At 44.0% G+C, this 21,474-nt stretch overlaps 1 protein-coding gene across 5 annotated transcripts in view; it reads left to right on the plus strand.

The window, feature by feature from the left end:
• NCOA3 (nuclear receptor coactivator 3) overlaps positions 1–21,474 on the plus strand; it is a 184,737-nt gene that overhangs the window by 1,598 nt on the left and 161,665 nt on the right. For all 5 annotated transcript variants that reach the window (XM_050917257.1, XM_050917260.1, XM_050917261.1 and 2 more), the window contains exon 2: positions 20,118–20,192. The gene's annotated coding sequence lies outside the window, so the exon portion shown is untranslated. The remainder of the gene's footprint in view (positions 1–20,117; positions 20,193–21,474) is intronic.

Raw genomic sequence — 21,474 nt, forward strand, 5'->3', positions numbered from 1 at the left:
ATTTAAAATTAAATTAAAATGCAGAGCCCCCCAGACTGGTGGCCAGGACCTGGGCAGGGTAAGTACCACTGAAAATCAGCTTGTGTGCTGCCTTCAGCACACGTGCACGTACGTTGCCTACCCCTAGTCTGTACGGTTTGTCTATAGTACCTTTCATCCAAAACAAAATTCAAATAGATTTTTTTAATTTGTTAAATAATACATTTTAATATAAAGTAAATTATTAATGTTAAAATTTACTTAGTATTGATGGTGTCTTTGCTGAACGTGACACACACATGCTTTCATTCTGGATTTTTTTTTAGTACTGCAGATAGCCGCAATGTTTGTTATATATATATATAATTGTGTTTAGAGGGTGCAAAAAAAAGCAAACAAAAGACTTTTACTAGGAAGTGTCTGATATGACCATTACAGTACCTCCTTAATAGTCAAGAACTAGTGATGGATTGTTGCTCTATCATTTTAGCATCTGCCTGCCATTTACCCCTCACTACTGTAGTTAACATTCTTGTTCTCCTGTTGATGTAAATAAACAGGAAGGTAAATACCAGCACCTTTACTGCAGTAATATGAAGTGAGAAAGTGGTGGTAGACTTACCCCCAAAAAAAAAAAAAAAATCCCACCAAGAGACTCCTACAACCACCACACCTGAGAGAAATGTGCAATATTGAACAACAAGCAAACTACTTAGTGCATAAAGCAAAGCTGGAGGCAGCACTTTTGCTCATTGTGAAGTCTAGATTTCTGATTTTTAATAGGAAGATATAACGCATGTTGCCTGTGGCTGTATTAATTTGGAAATATGCGTCGTATTCTAATGTTTTCAGTGCATATCACTTATCTGGCACCCACCGTACAAATAAGACAAAATTCAGAGTGGGAGAGGAAAGAAAGCTTGACTGCAATAGAATATTATCTCTTGGAGTCTTATGCCTTTTTACAGTCATGCTGAACTAGAGAAGAACTTTACAAGATGCACCTTTATCTTAGTGACTTTTGTGTTACTGATGTATGAGAAAACAGAGTGAGGCTTCAGCAAAGGAAAACACCTTGGCTATCTAAATTGTATGTAAGAGGATATAGGATACTGTAGTCTGACACTGGAGGTTGCTTCAGGTTCTGCATTTAAATGAGCAGTAATCTAAGATGTTATGATTGCAAAATATCCTGCATCGCACCTTGTGTTGGTATAAGCTGCAGGAGAAATTTAATTGCAAAGATTTAAGGGAAAAAAAAAAAGCCCAAGTAGGGAAATGAAATGGTTTAACCTAGTAAAATAGTGGACATAAAGAGTTCATGATAAGAGAATGGAAGGGAGGCCTTAAAGCTGATTTCTGGGGAAAATGCTCATTGATAAGACTCTCCTGTTCATTTTTTTTTTTTATTTTTAAACTTTTTAAATCTAATAATTTCAACTTGAATAGTGTATTGAGGTGCAACTCTGAAAACTATCTTTATATATACATTCCCAATTTCATTTTATACATCAAATGTTGCTACAGATTATATTCCAAATAACTAAGCAAAGGTGCATTGAATGGCTTTTTTCCCCACTTAAAAAATGAAAAGGGAAAAGCTTACGCAGTTCTCTCCAAATATCTTGCTTAATTTAAAATTGAAGATTATTTCAAGAATGGATTTTTTTACTTTTATGTAATTCTATGACTGTTATCAATAAACTGACTTATTAAAACATAAACAAAATTGAAATCAAGTAATTTAATCTAATTAGTGTAGTTTTAAAGAATTTCTTTAAGAAATTCTTTTTAAACATACAGAATGACATTTAACAATGCAGAAAAGAACGCTTCATGCTTTTTGATGTGTACTAAACTCAAGAAACCTTTATAAGGAACTATTATACTAGTTAATCACTAATAACTTGTTTGTGAAACCATTCTCACTAACTTGCACAGCATTACCCTTATGTAAAGCCTACTTAATGGATTACCTTAGAATTTCACTTTAAGCACAGGTAGTGGCATGACTTAACTCTTCCAGTGGTCTTTAATTTAGTTTTAAAGGTGTTTTGTTTTCCAGATCTTAAAAACGCTAAATTAAATCCTTGCTCTGAAAATCTTTAATATTTTTAATCAGTTAAACAATTATTTGGGTTCAGAGTTGGTCTAGAAGATCATGAGAAAGGAGTTGCCTACATGTCTAAACTACATGGCAGCTTTGCCCTGACTTTACCAGAGGCATACTGGGGATCAATGACTGAAAAAACGTAGGGAAAGACTAAAGGGTTGTTGGTGTGCCTAAAGTCAGATTGACAAGTTTCTTTTGGCTTGAAAGTAGATTAACTCTTGTGGACAGGCAGAATACTGAATTGTAACTAATAGAGGAGCAGCTAGGCTGAAGGGGCAAAGTGTTCAGGTACCAAAAAAGCACCCTTTGATGGCAGCTGTGATTATTACCAATAATGTAATCTTGTTGTTTTGATGAGCACCTGAATCAAGAATGAATCTTAAAACATGAGGGGGAAGGAGCTTTCCAGAAGTGCATTGACAAAACATCTGTAAAATCGCATTGAGATGCTGTGGTTAGCTCGCTTTAAAGAAACGACAAAAATATTTTAAATTGTTCAGTGTGAAAGGAACTGCTTCATGTTGCTGTGTTTGAAACTGAGACTGTCCTTTGCATAGCTTGATGTGTTAAGTGTACATACAAAAACCTTCAGTAAAATTTTCCTTTAAATCTTTATTTCCCCTGTTTCTTGAGTAACTGCAGACCAACATTTTCACAGGCAATTTAAGGGATTGGGAGAAGTGGCATGTCACTTTTCTGCCTTGCTAGTCCTGAGGGCGGTAGCTCTATCTTGTGCTGGCTGGAACTGGCTTTTTGGAACTGTCATTCGGACCTAGAATGTTTAGAGCCAAGGTGGCCAACCTGAGCCTGAGAAGGAGCCAGAATTTGGCAATGTACATTGCCAAAGAGCCACAGTAATATGTCAGCAGCCCTGTCAGCTCCCGTAGTGCCTCCCACTCAGGGGCTGATCACCTCCCTCTCCCTCCCTGCACCTCGTGATCAGCTGTTTCCTGGCATGCAGGAGGCTTGGGAAGTGGGGGAGGAGGGAGAGGAGTAAGGACATGGCAGGCTTGGGAGAGGGTGGGAAGGGGTGGAGTAGGGGCATGGCCTGTGGCAGAGCCAGGGGTTGAACAGTGAGCACTCCCTGGCACATGGGAAAGTTGGCACCTGTAGCCCCAGCCCCGGAGTCAGTGCCTATACAAGGACCCACATATTAACTTCTAAAGAGATGCATGTGGCTCCGGAGCCACAGGTTGGCCCACCTGGTTTAGAGTGCAGTGCATTCTTCTTCTTTGAGTGATTGCTTCATGTGTATTCCACAGTAGGTGTGCATGCTAGCCACATGCATTGGTGCCGAAAGTTTTTCCCTTAGCAGTACCCGTAGTGGGGGAGCACCACTGTGACCCCTAGAGTGGCGCCTCTGTATCGCGCTATAAGAGGAGCTGCGCACTCCCCCCACCCTCAATTCCTTCTTGCCGCCAGTGAGGGTAGTCGGAACTTCATGCTCCAGCTCTGCTGTAACACTTCTAATCTTAGTAGGACAAGTCCACGTTAGTGCCGGTTCAGCGCATACACTTCATAGGGGTGCTGTTAGAGTCGGTGGTGGCCACGGCCCCCGGGACAGGTTTGAGACACTCAGGTCTCATAGCTTCAGTCATGGCCTTTACCATGATGATGGCGAGGGTGTGCCTTCAAATGTTAGGCCACATGGCAGCATGCACCTCCATGGTGTGACATGCCAGGATCAGAATGAAGCCCCTCCAACTCTGGCTGGCCTCCCAATCATCCCAGGCCAGGGATGACCTGAACAAGGTGGTCACATTACCTCCCAACATGGTAGCTGACCTGCAGTGGTGGTCCCTCCCAAGCAACATGTTAAAAGGATTCCCTTCCGAGAGACCCCTCCCTCACTGGATCTGGTGACGGACACCTCAGACCTGAGGTGGGGAGCCCATATGGGGACCTTCCAAACCCAGGGCAGATGGTTGACCTCGGAATTCTCCCTACACATAAACGTCAGGGAATTCAGGGTGGTGCGCCTGGCATGCATAGTTTTCAGGCCGCATCTGCAGGGAAATATTGTCAAAGTCCTCATGGACAATACAGCTGCAATGTAGTACATCGACAGCAAGGGAGCACGTGTTCCTCGGCCTTGTGCCAGGAAGCCCTAGACCTTTGGGAATTCTGCATAGCCCACAATATCTCCTTGAGGGCATTTCACCTACCCGGCACTTGCACTACGCATGCCGATCATCTCAGCAGGATTTTCTCCCAGCAGTACGAGTGGTTGCTCCACTAGGAGGTCACCCGGCAGCTCTTCTGAGAGTGGGAAGCTCCCCAGGTGAATCTCTTTGCTACCGCCAGAATCGTCTCTGCCCCCAGTTCTGCACCAGGGCTGGAGTGGGCAGGGGGGCGATATCAGATGCGTTCCTGATTCAGTGGTCGGGCCACCTGTTTTATGCCTTTCCACCCTTTCCCCTGATAGGCATGGTCTTACAGAAAATGAAGACAGGCAAGTCGAGGGTTTTCCTCATAGCCGCGGATTGGGCCCAGCAATATTGGTACAGAACCCTCCTGCAGCTTCTAGTGGCCTCCCCACGCAGGCTGCCGCTTCGGCCAGATCCCCTCTCCAAGGACGGGGGATGCCTCCTCCATCCCTACCTGGCCACGCTTCATCGTGGTTAGACGAGGAGGAAAGGAGGTGTTCAGAGGGTGTCAGGCAAGTTCTGGTAGAAAGCAGAAAGCCGTCCACACAACAGACCTACCTGGCCAAATGGTCTAGGTTCTCTAGGTGGGCAAGAGAAAGGGGTACTTCCCCATCATCCACATTGCTCCAACTTATTCTAGATTACCTCCTGTCCCTTAAGACTCAGGGGCTAGCTCCTGCCTCGGTCAGGGTACACTTAGCTTCTATTTCGGCTTTCCACCCTCCGGTACATGGTCACTCGTTGTGTTTTTTTTTTTTTTTGTTGTTGTTTTTTTTTTTTTTCCCCATCACACAACATCCCTGTTTTTGAAAGGACTGGATCGGGCATTCCGTTATGCCAGGCCTCCGGTCCCACTATGGGACCTGAACCTAATGCTCTCCCGCTTCATGGGTCCCCCTTTTGAACCCTTGGGCACCTGTTCCTGGTCCCACTTATCATGGAAGGTAGCGTTCCTAGTGGCGATCACCTCAGCCTGCTGTGTCTCGGAGCTTAGGGCCCTAACCTCGGAATCCCCATATACAGTCTTCCGCAGGGGTAAGGTCCAGCTTCACCTACACCTGGCTTTTTTGCTGAAAGCGGTCTTAGCTTTTCATTTGGATCAGGACATTTTCCTTCCGATACTCTGTCCCAAGCCCCGTTCCTCTAATGAGGAACAGCGCCTGCACACACTAGATGCGCATAGGGCGCTGGCCTTTTACCTAGACTGAACCAGGCCATTCCAGAAATCCCTGCAACTTTTTGTTGCATTTGCCGAATGCATGAGGTGGCAACCGGTTTCTACCTAGCAAATTTCCTGCTGGATGTTACGACCTGGCAGGGATTCCCCCGCCGCCTATTGTAAGATGCATTCTACTAGAGCTCAGGCTTCGTCGGCTGCCTATGTAGCTCACATCCCCATTCAGGACATTTGTAGAGCTACCATGTGGTCCTCTGTCCACACCTTTTCCTCACACTACGTGATCGTCTCCCAAATGCGAGATGATGCCGGGTTTGGTAGTGGTACTCCATCCTGGAAACTGTTAAACTCCTACCCACCTCCATCAGATATAGCTTGGAGTCACCTACTGTGGAATACACATGAGCAGTCACTCGAAGAAGAAAGGACAGTTATCTGTTCTGTAACTGGTGTTCTTTGAGATGTGTTGCTCAGGTGTATTCCAAATCCTGCCCTCCTTCCCATCTGTCAGAGTTGTCTGTCAAGAAGCAACTCCGGGTGGGGGGAGTGCGCAGCTCCCCTTATAGCGCAATAGAGGTGCTACTCTAGGAGTCGCAGCGGTGCTCCTCCAGTACAGGTACTGCTAAAGGAAAAACTTCTGGCACTGGTGCACATGGCAGGCACGCACCTACTGTGGGATACACCTGAGGAACACATCTTGAGCGCCAGTTGTGGAACAGGTAACTGTCCTTTCCCATGCCCTCTGCTAGCCCCAACACCTTCTCTAGATAACACAGGACTAGATAGTCTGCCCTTTTGTCACTGGGATTCCCCTGTGCCCCCTCAGAGCGGTATAAATTAGTTACTTTGGCTTGAGGATCTGGCTTTTAGGCCAGAAAAATAAATATATTCAGTATTTTAAGAAATCAACTTTTTTATATTTAGGTTGTAGCAGGCTTATCAACCTCTCTATATGGCCCAGTCACCCCCTAGATGGGAAACAGAGCAGGTGTGGGTCTTATATACTCTCCTGGCCAGCATGTTCTTGATAGTCTGGTACAGTTGCTCTCAGACTTTCCAGACAACTGTACCTCTTTCAGGAATCTGATTTGTCTTGCCTACCCCAAGTTTCACCTTAAACTACTTGCCTAGCGACCATTTCTCAGCTTAGATGTTGTCTTAACTGAAATACTACAGCGGCACAGCTGTGCTGCTGCAGTGTTTTAAGTGTCGACAAGCCCCTAATGTAGACCAGGCCTTATTGCATTAACTTCACACCTTAAGTTGATTGGTCTTAACTTTCCTGAGTGTCCCAGTTTAGACATGGCATGAGCTTGCCCTTCCTTGACCGTAGACAGCAGTGCATTGGTTTAACCTCTGTTTGCATTTGGAAGGATCTCTGCAGCCATAAGGCTGGAAATCTAATTTTTTTTTTTTTAAATAAAACCATACCTTTAGAAAGTAAAGAAGGTTGTCTTGAGTAAAATTACTTACTCATTCAGGGTAATGAGGTATTTCTAGCATTGTGGAAAACCTATTCCATTGTCTAGGGTGACTTTTTATTTTCATTATGACTTAGTGATGTGTACCTCTAAAGCAGGGGTGGGCAAACTTTTTGGCCCGAAGGCCACATCTGGGTATGGAAATTGTATGGTGGGCCATGAATGCTCACAGAATTGGGGGTTGGGCTGCGGGAGGGGTGAGAGCTCTGGCTGGAGGTGCAGGCTCTGGGGTGGGGCCAGAAATGAGGAGCTCAGGGTGCAGGAGGAGGCTCCAGGCAGGGGTGTGGGTGGGAAGTGATGGCTCTGGCTGGGAGTGCAGGCTCAGGGATGCAGGAGGATGGGGTAGGAGGGGGGTCAGGGCTGGGGGAAGGGGTTCGGATATGGGAGGGGGTCAAGGTGCAGGCTCTGGGCAGCACTTAGCTCAAGCAGCTCTCAGAAGCAGCAATGTGTCCCCACTCTGGCTCCTAGGTGGAGGCATGGCTAGACAGCTCTGCATGCTGCCCCATCTGCAGATGCTGCCCCTGCAGCTCCCATTGGCCAGCAAATGGGGCTGCGGGTGGTGGCACTTGGCTCTGCACGCTGCCACTGGCCCCCCTGGCTTCCCGTATGCGTAGGAGCCAGAGTGAGGACATGCTGCTGCTTCCAGGAGCCGCGCAGAGCAAGCCCACGATCCCACTTCCTGGCAGGACGTTGAGAGCCAGATTAAAATGTTACAAGGGCTGGTTGCGGTCCCCAGGCCAGAGTTTTCCCACTCCTGCTCTAAAGCTTATTTGAAGGGACATAAATGGGCAAGGGATAGTGTCTACAAAATGTAAAATATTGTCCATTTGTGGAGAATTCCAACTAAACTTCTCTCAATGTTTCAATACTTCAAAACATCTAGAAAATATCCAGTATTGCTAATCTCAAGCATTTAAAAAAAAAATTAAAAATATTTGCTTTGTGTTGAAGCTTCAGGATTCATGTGCTCAAGCTTGTTTCTGCAACCATAAGGGTTAGAATTTATTTTCTTAATGAAAGCTGGCATTCTCAGATGATTCTTCCAGCAGCTTTCTTTTAAGAAAAATGCAAACCGAGACACTTATATGTAGTATTGCCAGCTCTCGTGATTTTATCATGAAACTATTTCCCTGCTCTAAACTTGTACAAATTGCACAAGACATTCCATCTCATTAAGATGTCCTTGTAATGGGATACTTTTCTTCCTTAGGTGAAAACCTTTGCTGCCTCTTGAGTCACAGGGAGTTCTGAGAGTGGTTAGTGAACACTAGGGATTATAATTGGATATGGTGTTTTAACAAGTCACTTTGGAAACCATTCTTTTAAGGTAGTTTTTCAATGAAGAAGAGAAAATCTGAGAGGGAATTTCAAGGCAGTTCAAGCACTATTCTGAAAATTCACCAGTCATAAGAAGAAAGAAGACTGAGCTTGGAAGGTTTCTAAAAATTTAAATTCCAGTAAAAACTGCAGAGGAGCTCTCTGGATTGCCCATGTCTGTAGCTGCTGACATGTTTAACCCATGTGTTCCTGATGTACATAGGATGGATGACATTATCCACTTCTTGGACTCTGTAGTTACAGTATCTTTGTTATATACATACGGAATGAATCCATACATACTCGATCATAAGCCGGTTTGTTTATAAGCTGACCTCCCAAAATGGATAAGTAAAAATTGAAAATGTTTGACCCGTTAGTAAGCCGACCCTATAATTCAGGAGTCAGCAAACTTTGGCTCCTGGGCCATCAGGATAAGCCCCCAGTGGGCCAAGATGGGTTGTTTACCTTGAGCGTCCACAGGCACGGAGTTAAACCTAAGTAAGCAAAGTGTCCTGGCGCATCAGCTGCTTACCCTGACAGACCAGGACAGCAACTGGTGGGGACATTTTTTGGGGGGGAGAAGTTGGGGGTCAGGGGAGTAACCCCTGTGACCACTCCTACATGACCCCACCCCTAGCCCAGGACCCCCACACTCTCTGGATTGGCTGGAGCTGCTCCGGCAGGCTGGGCAGTGCGGCCACAGCCTGCTCTGGCGGGCCAGACTCTGCAGCATGGCTGCAGCATGCTCCGATGGACTAAGTGGTGCAGCCACAGCCTGCTCCGGGGGGTGGGGCCAAGCAGCATGGCTGCAGCCTGCCAGCCCCAGAGCTGCAGCTGCTTCAGAGCTTGGGAGAGAGCAGTGTGGCCAGAAGCAGAGAGACTCTGGCCCTGCCTCTTCCCTTCTGGCTCTGCTGGCTGTGCTGCCTCTCCTTCCTCCCTCTGTTGGAGGGAGGGGCTCTGTCCCACCTCTCCCTCTCTATACCCGTTCATAAGCCGACCTTCGTCTCTGCTGCTTCCCTTTTTTACTAAAAAAAAAATAAAAAAAATATCGGCTTATGAATGAGTATATACGGTATTTAAATTTACTACTGAAAACAGAGGAAAAATACTGAGAATAGTGGCTAAGTAATGGGCAGGAAGCTTGCAGTTGTATTGTGGTGGTGCTTGTTACAAATCTGAAAACAGTAATATAAACAAATATAGAAGCTGTGTCAGGGAAGTGGGGATACTAATGGCCATAGAGCTCAAGTGGTCATTGCTTTTAATTCTGCTTAATTAGAATGTAAAGCAGAAAACTATCCACTATAGTGAGGTGGATGTCTGCTCATAGGATACTGAAAACAAGTAATTCTAACTAAGTGTAATTGATACTCCTGCAAATGCAGTAGCAAACACTACTGCAGGGCCATGTAGTATATTTTTAAATTCTAAAACAATATGTTCTTGCTATGACTTCTCCTAATATATGTAGACACAGTAATGGGCTTCCTAAATTTCTTTAAGATCTGCATGTGTCAAAAGCAGATTCTTTATATTCTAACTTTAAATTGAGGGGAAAACTTCCCCAAGAACTACTTGTTAAATAGCACTAGAGGCCAGGAGAGTAATCTAAATACTGCACGAGTATAAAGCTCTGTTGTTCAGTCCCATTGGCCAAATACTGAATGAGCTAAGCTGTTCACGTGCAGATAATGGTGTGAAGTCAAGTGCAGCTTCCAGTGCTGATTTAGCCTGAAAAGCTTGGTGACAAGATGGCTTGTGAACTAACTTGATAGAAGTGCATCAATCAACATTTTTGTTTAACTTTTATGACTGCCAGGACTAAAAACACTATCTCCCTAATGCTATCTCTGACTCAATAATTGAGCTGACAAGGATTTGAGAACATATTTGATAATTCTTTTTGGAGGGTTCTTGTTAATGGAGACAATTTATTTAGTGATTGCAGAAATGTCGGCAATTTCAGGAGGGATATAATACAAATACAAGAAGTGCTCTGTCCTCATCAGTAATTTAAAATTCCCACTGTAATTGGTGGTAAACTGATAATAGTTAAATGTATTCTCCTTCCCTGGGTGGTAGATGTAGGTAGCAGAGGATAAACAAATCATACTGCACACTTTAACTGTCCAGTTTTCAAAAGAAACATGTAGATAGTTGACAGGGATGATATAGGTTTACTGAGTCCTGCCTAAGTGCAGGGAGTTGGACTACATATCCTCCTCCACCACCACCACCCCCTCCAGTGACTCACCTCAAGAGTTCAGGATGTTAAGGGGCACTTCATGAAACAACATTCAAATCTTTACTTAAGCTTTTCACATTGATATTTGGGGTTCCTCAGCTTTCTTTTGATCCCATTGTCCCCAGTCTTTGCCACACAGGCTCTTGCTTGATTTAGAGTACACAAGTGGCTTTTGTTTAGTGCCTGCAAGGAATTGTTCTGAAGGAACCAGGTTCTTCTGGATGATTTCTCTCCATTTTGTTACTCTGTAGCTTTCCACATATTTTGAGGAAGGACTTTTCTGAAGTGAAGTACTTTCTGGACTTCCTCCTCTCAGATGGTGGAATGTATCCACACAGTGGATGTATTGTATCGTGTATGTGTGGTGGCTTGTTTGTATGTATGTAAACTGAAGGCATCCTCCCTTGCTGATGGAGGAGCAATCTTGGCAAAGTACTATAGTGATAATGTGGGAGTTGGCTTCAAAGTCCCTCTGATAGTCCTGCAGGGCTGCTTGCAATATCAGTTTGTGCACCTGGCTTGAGTTTGACCATACAGGGGCACAGTACTCTGCAACTAAGGGTTTGGCTACACTTGCAGGTGTGCAGTGCTGGGAGTTAAAGCTGTCTTCGTACAGCTGTGCAGGGAATGCACTGCAGTGTGATGACACTGACAGCTACCAGCGCTTCACTGTGGCCACATTTGCACCGGTGTTGGGAGTGGTGCATTATGGACAGCTATCCCACAGAGCACCTCGTCCCATTTTGGCGCCGTGGGTTGTGGGAAGGGGGCGGAGGCTGTGGGTCATTCTGCTTCCTGTCCCAATGTCCCGTGATGCATCGCTTCACATTCCAGCAATTCCTGTTTTTCTGTCCACGTTTGGCGCCATCTTGACTCTCTCAACGGTTTCTGTGCAGCGCGATTTCTGTGGGAAATGGAGCCCGAACTGCTGAGGAGTATGCTGACGAGTCTCGCCAGCACATCACGTTTGGCAGTTGAGCTGTTCCTTAAGATACAAAGTGATGAGGAGTCCGACGATGATAGCGAGTAGCCTGATGCGTATGACACTAAATTGCTTCTGGCATTCACGAAAATGCTCAGCACTGTGGAACGCCGCTTTTGGGCTCGGGAAACAAGCACCAAGTGGTGGGATCACATCATCATGGAAGTCTGGGATGAAGAGCAGTGGCTGCAGAACTTTCGGATGAGAAAAGCCACTTTCATGGGACAGTGTGCTGAGCTTGCCCCCACCCTGCGGCGCACGGACACGAGATTGAGAGCTGCCCTGCTAGTGGAGAAGCGGGTGACTATTGCAATCTGGAAGCTGGCAACTCCAGAGAGCTACCGATTCGTCGGGAACCAGTTTGGAGTGGGAAAGTCGACCGTTGGGATTGTTTTGATGCAAGTTTGCAGGGCCATTAATGACATCCTGCTAAGAAGAACCATGACTCTGGGGAACGTGCAGGACATTGTGGATGGCTTTGCACAAATGGGTTTCCCTAATTGTGGAGGGGCGATAGATGGAACGCATATTCCTATTCTGGCACCACTCCACCTAGCATCCGAGTACGTTAATCAGAAGGGATATTTCTCTATGATTCTCCAGGCGCTTGTGGATCACTGTGGGCGTTTCATTGACATTAACACAGGCTGGCCTGGAAAGGTGCATGATGCACACATCTTTCGGAACACTGGCCTGTTCAGAAAGCTGCAGGCAGGGACTTTTTTCCCAGACCAGAAGATCACACTAGGGGACGTTGAAATGCCCATTGTGATCCTTGGAGACCCCGCTTACCTGTTAATGCCTTGGCTCATGAAACCACATACAGGGAAGCTTGACAGGAGCAAGGACTGGTTCAACTACAGGCTGAGCCAGTGCCGAATGACTGTGGAGTGTGCTTTTGGCCGTTTAAAGGGACACTGACTATCTCTGTATGGGGAGCTAGACTTGGGGGAAAGCAGCGTCCCCGCGGTTATATCCGCGTGCTGTATCCTCCATTATATTTGTGAAGGGAAGGGTGAAACATTCAGTCAGGTCTGGACCTCTGAGGTTCAACGCCTGAAGGCTGAATTTGCACAGCCAGAGAGCAGGGCTACTAGAGAGGCCCAGCACAGGGCTTCAAGGATTAGGGATGCCTTGAGGGAGGAATCTGAGGCTGAAAACCAACAGTAATGTTTGGTACCTTGCACGGGAGTGAAGTGCAGTGGTTACAATGTTAGTAGGAATCTGTTTTTCCTAAGATGATTTGCAGTGCCTGTTTTTTTCCTGGGCTAACTTATCTTTGCCTTTCTGCAATAATAAAGACCGTTTTCAAAGCCAAGAATTTATTTATTGAAAAGAAAATAACTTTACTGACAGACACACAACATTTTGGGAACCTAAAAGGGCAGGCGGGTGCAGTGGGGAACTGTACAGTCACAGGTTTGAGTATATCCTGTCTAGAGTGCTGTGCAATGACTGCTGCACTTCAGGATGCCTATACTGCGTGGTGATGGGGATTGAGTGCAGAGGGTAAGAGTCGTAGTTCTCAGGGCTGGTTGGTGAATGTACAGGTGATGGAGACAGCTGGTAGTGGTAAGAACCTGGATGCTGGGGAAGGGGGTTTTGATCTGACATTGGGGCACAAGGGAAAGAGCTTTGGGACAGAGTTGGGGGGAGGGGGACTGGCATGGTAGTGCTCTGCCTGCATGGCTACGAGCGCCTGGATAGAGTCTGCTTGGCGTGCCAGGTTGCTTATCAGCTGCTTTGTGCTTTTCTTCCTGGCTGCTGCATTTTTCTGGTGGATCCTGCTTTCCCTTTCCCTCCAGTCCTGAAGTTTTTGATTCTCTCTGGCAGAATGATCCATAACTGCTTGCAGCAGGTCGTCTTTGCTTTTTCGCGACTTCTTCCGGAGGTTTTGGAGTCTTTGAGCGGTTGATAACACAGGCAGCCTAGGCCGAGGTGGAGTACAGCCAGTGCTGTAGCCAGAGAGATACAGTGCTGTATGTGCCTTGCAAGTGTGGACAGTGAGTGAGTTGCAGCGCTGTAAAGCCACCACCAACACTGCAACTCTCCAGTGTAACCAAGCCCTAAGTAACATGGAGCATGACTGGTTGCTGTGTGTTTTGGGATCAGCTCCCCATTTTGTATTGACCAGTTGCTGAAGTATACAATTCCTGGAGTTCACTTTCTTTTTCAGTTTCTTGATGTGCTCGTTGAATGTCAGTGTTCTATATAATGTGACCCTGATGTCTGTAGTGCTCAAGGATTGTACCATCCTGTGATATGTGGAGTTTTTGTTTGGTTTGCTAGTGTTACAGGTGGAAGATGCACATATGTCTTGCAAGGATTGGCATTCAGGAATGAAGTGCAATAGTTTTTTCCAGGTATACGCAGGGAGCTAGTTAGAATGTGCTCAGTGTCATCAAAGATTTCTGATTATCTGCATAAATGAATCTTTACATGTTAGAAGATTTTGGTTAACTTGTGTAGACATTAAACAGCCTTAGGGCAATCCATTCAATTGAGTATGCTGTAGACTTTTCTGACCATCCATCCTGACAAAGAAATAGATTCTTGAGCATGGAAGAAATGTTCTGGACTATTTTGCCATTTCTCAAAATTCTTACTAATATCAATAGAAATACACAATGGTTTGCTGTTTTAGGCAGCCCATAGATTAACAAACACAGCCCCTCTATTTTTGCTGGTTTTGGAGCCATCTTCAATAAATTGACTTAAGCTTAAACTTGGCCACCATGTGAATGTCCTGGGCAGAAATTGGCTTGGTCATCAGTCAGCTCCCCTTCTAATATTGGTGCTATGCTACCATTATAACCTGCTTATACAGCTTGTAGGTTAAGCAGAGTAAAGCTATTGAGGGCTTGTCTACATCAGAAAGTTGCAGCGCTGGTGAGGGAGTTACAGCGCTGCAACTTAGGAGGTGTACACATCTGCAGGGCACCACCAGCGCTGCAACTCCCTGTTTGCAGCGCTGGCCGTACTCCCGTTTTGTCTCGGGTGTAGAGGATCCAGCGCTGGTGATCCAGCGCTGGTAATCAAGCATAGTCACTTACCAGTGCTTTTCTTGACCTCCGTGGAATAAGCAGGTACCCCAGCATACCTGAGGAAGCCTCTGGTAATCAAGCTGGTCTCCTTCCCCGGCTTGCTCTCGCGTTCCCCGAACCCCGAGCAAGCAGGTCTCCTTCCCTGAGGTTTGCTGGGTGGTTCCGGGAAGGCGAGAGCAAACCGGGGAAGGAGACCAGCTTCGCCGCGGTTTGCTCTCGCGTTCCGCGAACCACCCTGCAAACCGCAGGGAAGGAGACCTGCTTGCTCGGGGGTTCGGCGAACGCGAGAGCAAACCGGGGAAGGAGACCAGCTTCGCCGCGGTTTGCTCTCGCGTTCCCCGAACAAGCAGGTCTCCTTCCCTGCGGTTTGCAGGGTGGTTCGCGGAACGCGAGAGCAAACCGCGGCGAAGCTGGTCTCCTTCCCCGGCTTGCTCTCGCGTTCCCCGAACCCCGAGCAAGCAGGTCTCCTTCCCTGAGGTTTGCTGGGTGGTTCCGGGAAGGCGAGAGCAAACCGGGGAAGGAGACCAGCTTCGCCGCGGTTTGCTCTCGCGTTCCGCGAACCACCCTGCAAACCGCAGGGAAGGAGACCTGCTTGCTCGGGGGTTCGGCGAACGCGAGAGCAAACCGGGGAAGGAGACCAGCTTCGCCGCGGTTTGCTCTCGCGTTCCCCGAACAAGCAGGTCTCCTTCCCTGCGGTTTGCAGGGTGGTTCGCGGAACGCGAGAGCAAACTGCGGCGAAGCTGGTCTCCTTCCCCGGTTTGCTCTCGCCTTCCCCAAAACCCCTTGAAGCCGCCCAACAGCGCTGCAGTGTGGCCACATCTAACACCACTTGCAGCGCTGGTTGCTGTAAGTGTGGCCACTCTGCAGCGCTGGCCCTATACAGCTGTACTAATACAGCTGTAACAACCAGCGCTGCAAAATTTTAGATGTAGACATGGCCTGAGATGGTAACTCAGGAATTGAGCAGAGCAACCACTTGGGTGTGTCCCCACAGCCTGAGTGTTTTATTGTCTCCATGCAAGAGTTAAACTCAAGTAGCCACTTCTATGCTCTTTTCCTAAAGTGTGGTTATAGTCCATTAGATACATAGTCAGTTCCTTCCCATGATTCAGGGTTTTTATAACTATTGTTGCTCTTCAGTGTTGAGCTGCTCATTGTGGACTTTACTGTCTTTAGAAAGTGTGCAAAGCTTTGCTTGTTTCATTCTGTTCTTTATTTTTTGGTTTACTGTTTAGAATGAGTTGGTGTGACTTAGTTGGGAGAGACTATGGCAATGTACTTGGGCTGTAGTGGATCAGCTTGTGTCCGGCAGCGGGGAGCGCAAGAGGGGCGAGGTGTGTGTGTGTGTGGGTTTTTTTTTTTTTTTTAAATGGCCCAGGATTTGTTTCTGTTGGCGCTCTCCAGCTGCTCCTTTTCAATCTCTTTCTCAAGCATTTTGCTGAGCCTAATAACTTTTTTTTCACCATGGGGATCCAAATCAAATAGTTTTGAATCTTGTTGGTGGCTTGTCTGTTGTGAATGCCCACGTACGTGTGTCTGACACATGTGGGAAGACTGCCCAAAAATACATCCCCATACCAGGGAGACACATTCTATGTAGTGCTTGCATATTGGAGTAATATTACAGAAAGTTTCATCCAGTTCAGAGGAAAAGCTTCTTGAGGTCGTTTCCAGCCTTAAGTGTTTACATTTAAGTAGATGGTACAAATGCATTGCCATCATGTATGTTAAATGTTGAATATTCTGCATCCTTTCTCTTGTTTCCCCTCCCAATGCATTTATCCTTGCAACACAATGGAATGTCTGGGGAGAACTGTTGTGATCTTACTCTTCAATCTGAATTCAAACACAACACAACAGCAAAGATAGCATCACTATGTTACTGTCAATTGCAGTCCAACTCCTACTATCATAGTACACTACTACATTCAATATAGTGCATTTTGTATAGCAACTATATGCCTACATTCAATATGGTGTTTTTAACAAAATATAGAATCTTACTGAAGCTTTTGCTGTATCTAATGTGGGAGGTGAGACCATCAACTTTTTATGTAGCTTATGAAGTTGGCAAAATAAAGAGGTTCTGCTTTGCGTATTTTCAGCACCTGGTATTGGCATGTACATAACTTGGTGATTACTGTATGTGCAATCCTCAACTTTAAAACTTTCTACTTTAATCAGAATCAATTTTTAAAATCTATAATTGCAGATGTATAACTTTGAGCCAGCTACAAGTAGTCTTGTTTAAATTAGGGAATAACATTTTTAAAACAGCATCCTTCTTTTTAAAGCCAAAAAAAAAATCTAAGTATTAAGGGAGGAAACATAACGTAAATACCTCTTTAGATGCTAGGAACATTACATGGCGTTGTATATTGATATACTGCTTTCTTCATTTGTAAATCAATGATGTACAGCTATTTATATTTAGACTTCTTTAAAAACCTTAGTTAGTAATTAAAACTCATCTGGAACTGCTTTAAGAATATAATTAAGTAGAAAGGATTTTTATTTTTATTTTTTTTATTTGGGCTAATATAAATTTAACTTGTTGGCCTGGATCTCATTGATAAAGTATGGCTCCAAATCAGGGAAATGACGTCCAAAACAGCTCTTTATGAACAGTTACCCTCTTATGTTTAATAAATATAAAGAATATGCCCTTATTAAGGGAAAGAAGGACATTAGGGTTGAACTAGAAGACTTTTATTGTATTGAGCAGTCTGCTTTATTCAAGATCTAGTTGTCTGTACACAGCTGTACTAACTTGGTGAACTTCCAACGGTTCTATATCATATGTATAGCTTGTCTGGAAATCATTTTGAAAGTCCCTTCAAAATATACTGTACTTATCTGGACTTCAAATGAAATTACTAAATCCCTAATTACTACTTCCATCCCCAGTGTGGTGGTGTTTCAAAATGGCTATGTAACCCTTCCATACACCTCTACCTCGATATAACACTGTCCTTGGGAGCCAAAAAATCTTATCGCGTTATAAGTGAAAGTGTTATATTGAACTTACTTTGATCCACTGGAGTGTGCAGCCCTGCCCCCCCACCCCCCGAGCACTGCTTTGCCGCATTATATCCAAATTCATATTATGTCAGGTGGCGTTATATCGAAGTAGTGATGTATTTTGGTTCAGTTCTCTAGTTTTTTTTTTTATTGCTATTGGTGATGCTTTTATCTCAACAAAACTTGTTTAAATTGTGCGTTCTATCAAGTCAGAATTCTAGAGCTGGTTGGGCTTCAGTTTTGAGAATTTGTTTTATAGATTTCCTTAAGCAGTGGAAATTTTCCAGGATTCACAAAAAATAGATTTGAGGTCCTGACCTTGTAACTACTTTATAGGAAAAGGGACCGCAGACATTCTGGATTTCAGCCTGTGAAATTTTCCACTAGTTCCTTTAATAACATGCAGGCATGCTTATGCTATTGGTATTTCGGTCAGCAGTTCCACTCTGAGTAGAATTTCAAGCTTCTCAGTCAGTGATGACATGATTGGCCAGAGTTTTATAGAGAGCAAGGCTTAAGTACATTTACACTTCGTAGTTAACACTAAGTTCCTACTTAACAATGCTTGTAATTAATAAGTGAAATGAATTATAATTATGCAAAATTAAAGTGTTACTGGATCTATGCAGAGTGTAAATACCCATGTTTGGGGTTATCCCTTTTTTCTCTTCCTTTTGGCATCCAGATTTTCAATCTAGACTATAATTTAAAACATGAAGGATTTAATATTGCAGAACTGGAAATTTGGTTGGCAGTTCTGTAATACATTCAAGAAAAAAGCACCAGCTGGTGAGCAAAAATAATTTGGATTGACCAGTGGGTTAATCTGACTAACCCAGAACAAATCTGCCACGCATCATTTTGTGTAGGAAAAGAAGCAATTTCCATACTGAATAGACCTAAGGTCCATCAGAAGCACAAGATGCTTTGGAGGATGCCATATTAGGCCTCATCTAGATTGTTTTAAACATTGTAGTGGAAGATATTAAACCTTGTGCAATTTTTGTCAGTTATAACTCTGGCTGTTGATATTCCCTCTAAATGTCCAGTTCCTTTTTTAATATTAAGTTCTTGGTCTAAATGAATTCTACAGATTAATTACACATTGTTTGTTTGGAAAAAGGATTTTCTTCTTACCTGATGAATTTCACAATTTTTTTTCTTTTAATTTCATTGACTGTCCCTTTGGTCTCCTTGCCTCACGAGAGAAAAGGCAGAAGTTCCTAGTCTACCCTCATCTTAAATTCTGAAATATCCTTTTGGAAATGGGGTCAGCAGTACTGCCCACAGTTTTCCAGATCAGGCCACAACATTAACTTTTGTATAACAGCACTTTAATAGTCTCTGTATTATTCACTAGCCCTTTCCTTGTGTAACAGAACACCTTGTTTCCTTTATTTGACCACAACTGCACATTGAACAAAAGATGCTGTTGAGCGGTCTGCGAGAAGGACAAGAATTTATTCTTTGCCTTTTTTGTGCAGCCACCATATAAGAAATTTTAAAAATCTTTTTATTCTGCAATTGATCTGCCTCAGCCCAAGATTTCCTCCATTGACTCTTGTCTACAGTCTTGTTTAACTTGTCACAGGTCATTTACATGGGAAGGTGTCTTATGAGAACAGAGCCAGAGAAGAGGATGCTTACGGGCCACTTAGTGGACTGTGCATAAACATCTTGTAATCCACCAAGTCAAGAATAGTCTGTCAGAACAAAACTCGTATTCTAGAAGGCTCTGACAGTTAGCTTACATTAGCCTCAAAGAACAAGCTGTCAAAACCCCAACTTCAAAATGCAGGCAGTAATGGTCAGTCCATGACATGTCTGGAAGTTATAAGTCAAACTCAACTGCTAGATCCAATATACGGCCAGCTGTGTAAGTTGAGACTGTAACTGCCTGGGAGGGCCAGTGGTGGCTAGAAAACATTGAGCTCACTCAGCACTAAAAGTCAGATATAAACTCTGTAAGTGTGGATTAGTGGCAAGAGTAAATGGTCAGACCTTGATTGTATTTATCAACTATAGAATGTGTCTAGAACAGACTCACACTCCAAAAGTAGAGTGGCTTCACCTGCTTCTGGAGCATATGCCTCCAGGCCTTGAGCAGGGCTCATGGAGGTTTATATAACACCTAGGTTTCTTGCCTGTTTTTATCACGTGAAAGTTTTTTTTAGAGCTCTCTATCTTGTGCTATTTAATATCTTTAATCTAACTTTCTTAAAATGTAGTAACTATAAATCCTAAAATGCTAAACTGTATATATCAAAGTTAAAGTGTGCAAGAGTCTTACTGAAAAACAACTCCACTCATTTGAATGAAGATTCCTGTTTGAGTTTTACTTCAATTCTATATTTACTAGAATACTGCAGAACACTTAAGAAATCAGAGTGTTTGAAATGTATTGAACACTGAATTTCTTCAGTGGTTCTGTATAAAATACTTTTTTGTAAAGTTCATTTTTGTATTTCTTAGAAATGAATTCCTAATAGCTGCATTTTAAAAATATATTCTGGAGCTGAGTAAGCCTTTGGCATGCTGGACTGTCTTTCAAAATAAAACTTTTGGCTGGCTTGGAAATACTAAAGGTTGTCTTTTTGGTTTGTTTCAGCACTCATGCGAAGTATTTTGAGAAGACCAGTTTAGAAAGCGACCACTACACTATTTCTGAACACCAAAAAAGCAGGTAAAGTTCTGTCTATGAAACACACTAATTCCAGTGCATATATCTCTGTGTAATGGCATTACTAGCAACTTTAAAAGTTATATAAGTGAACATGCAGATATTCTTAATGCCCTTTTGAAGTGGGAATTTAATAGAGCAATGGAAATTTACATAATGCTTTGTAAAATATGAGGAAGAGGGCCAGTGAGGAGTGAGTATTTTACTTTTACTTTTGCCCAAGTGACTTCAACTTTATTAAATCTTAATATGAGATCTTTTAAAAGCGGTCTCTCCAGGCACCAGTGAAAAGGATTTGGCCTTGGTCATACCCACCCCAAGGTGTCAACAGTGTCTTCCCCCTCCCATTTTCTTAATGTCCTTTTCATGTTCTATTCTAGAGCATTCTAACACTTCCTGAGTTTTCGAGGCCTAGGCCTATCATATTCCCAAGGTGACAGCCCCATGTAGAGTAGTTGTGTGAGGTGACCATCAGGTTTCATGCAAGTGCCTAGTCTTTTGTTGATAGCATTTCACTGAGTAAAAGATAATAGAAGGCATAATATGTTCTCTCATACATCCTTCTTCTAGCATGTGACTAAATAGCATTAGTTTTAACCACTTTTAAATTTAAACTGTTGTAAAGTCATCTTTAGACACTTTTATATGGGTTCAGCTTAAACCTGTTCCTGATCGACTTAGGATTGTTTCAATTTTTCTTATCTTAAACTGGCCACATGACCTTCTTCACGAGTTCAACTAAATTGGCTTTGAAATCGACCTTTAGTTCAACCTATTCAGCTTTCACATATAGAAAAGTCCTTACCCTAACAAAGCAACTCTTGACTGGCAAGATAATTGTAGAAGCTTTTATAATTTCCCATTACCCAAGTAAATGGACATGAATATTATATTGTAACATGCACATGTTGAACTGAAACTTTTATATGAAGCCACTGTTTCCAAGGACTTCCTGTTCCCCTTAAATGTTTAAACCTGTGCTAGTTTTAGGGATTGTTTTATTTGTTACTTTTTTTACCTATCTGAGGCAAAATGCTTAACGTTTTGAGTTGGAGGAGCTGTTGGATTAGTTGAGGTGTCACAGGGTAACTGGCTTCTTTAAGAGGGAGCTTGGTCTAGTGCACCTGTGATTGATTAGTTGCCTCCTAAGTGGGCTTAGGCACATGAATCCTACAAGGGAGGAGGCTGGGTGAGCCAGCATGTGAGGAGCAAGAAAGGGGGTGACTGAGAGCTGCCTAGGATAGACAGGGAAGCTGCAGAGAGTGGGAAGGTCTGCAGGACCTCA

Source organism: Gopherus flavomarginatus, chromosome 11 (assembly GCF_025201925.1).
Source record: "Gopherus flavomarginatus isolate rGopFla2 chromosome 11, rGopFla2.mat.asm, whole genome shotgun sequence".
In the NCBI taxonomy this organism is placed as follows: domain Eukaryota; kingdom Metazoa; phylum Chordata; order Testudines; family Testudinidae; genus Gopherus; species Gopherus flavomarginatus.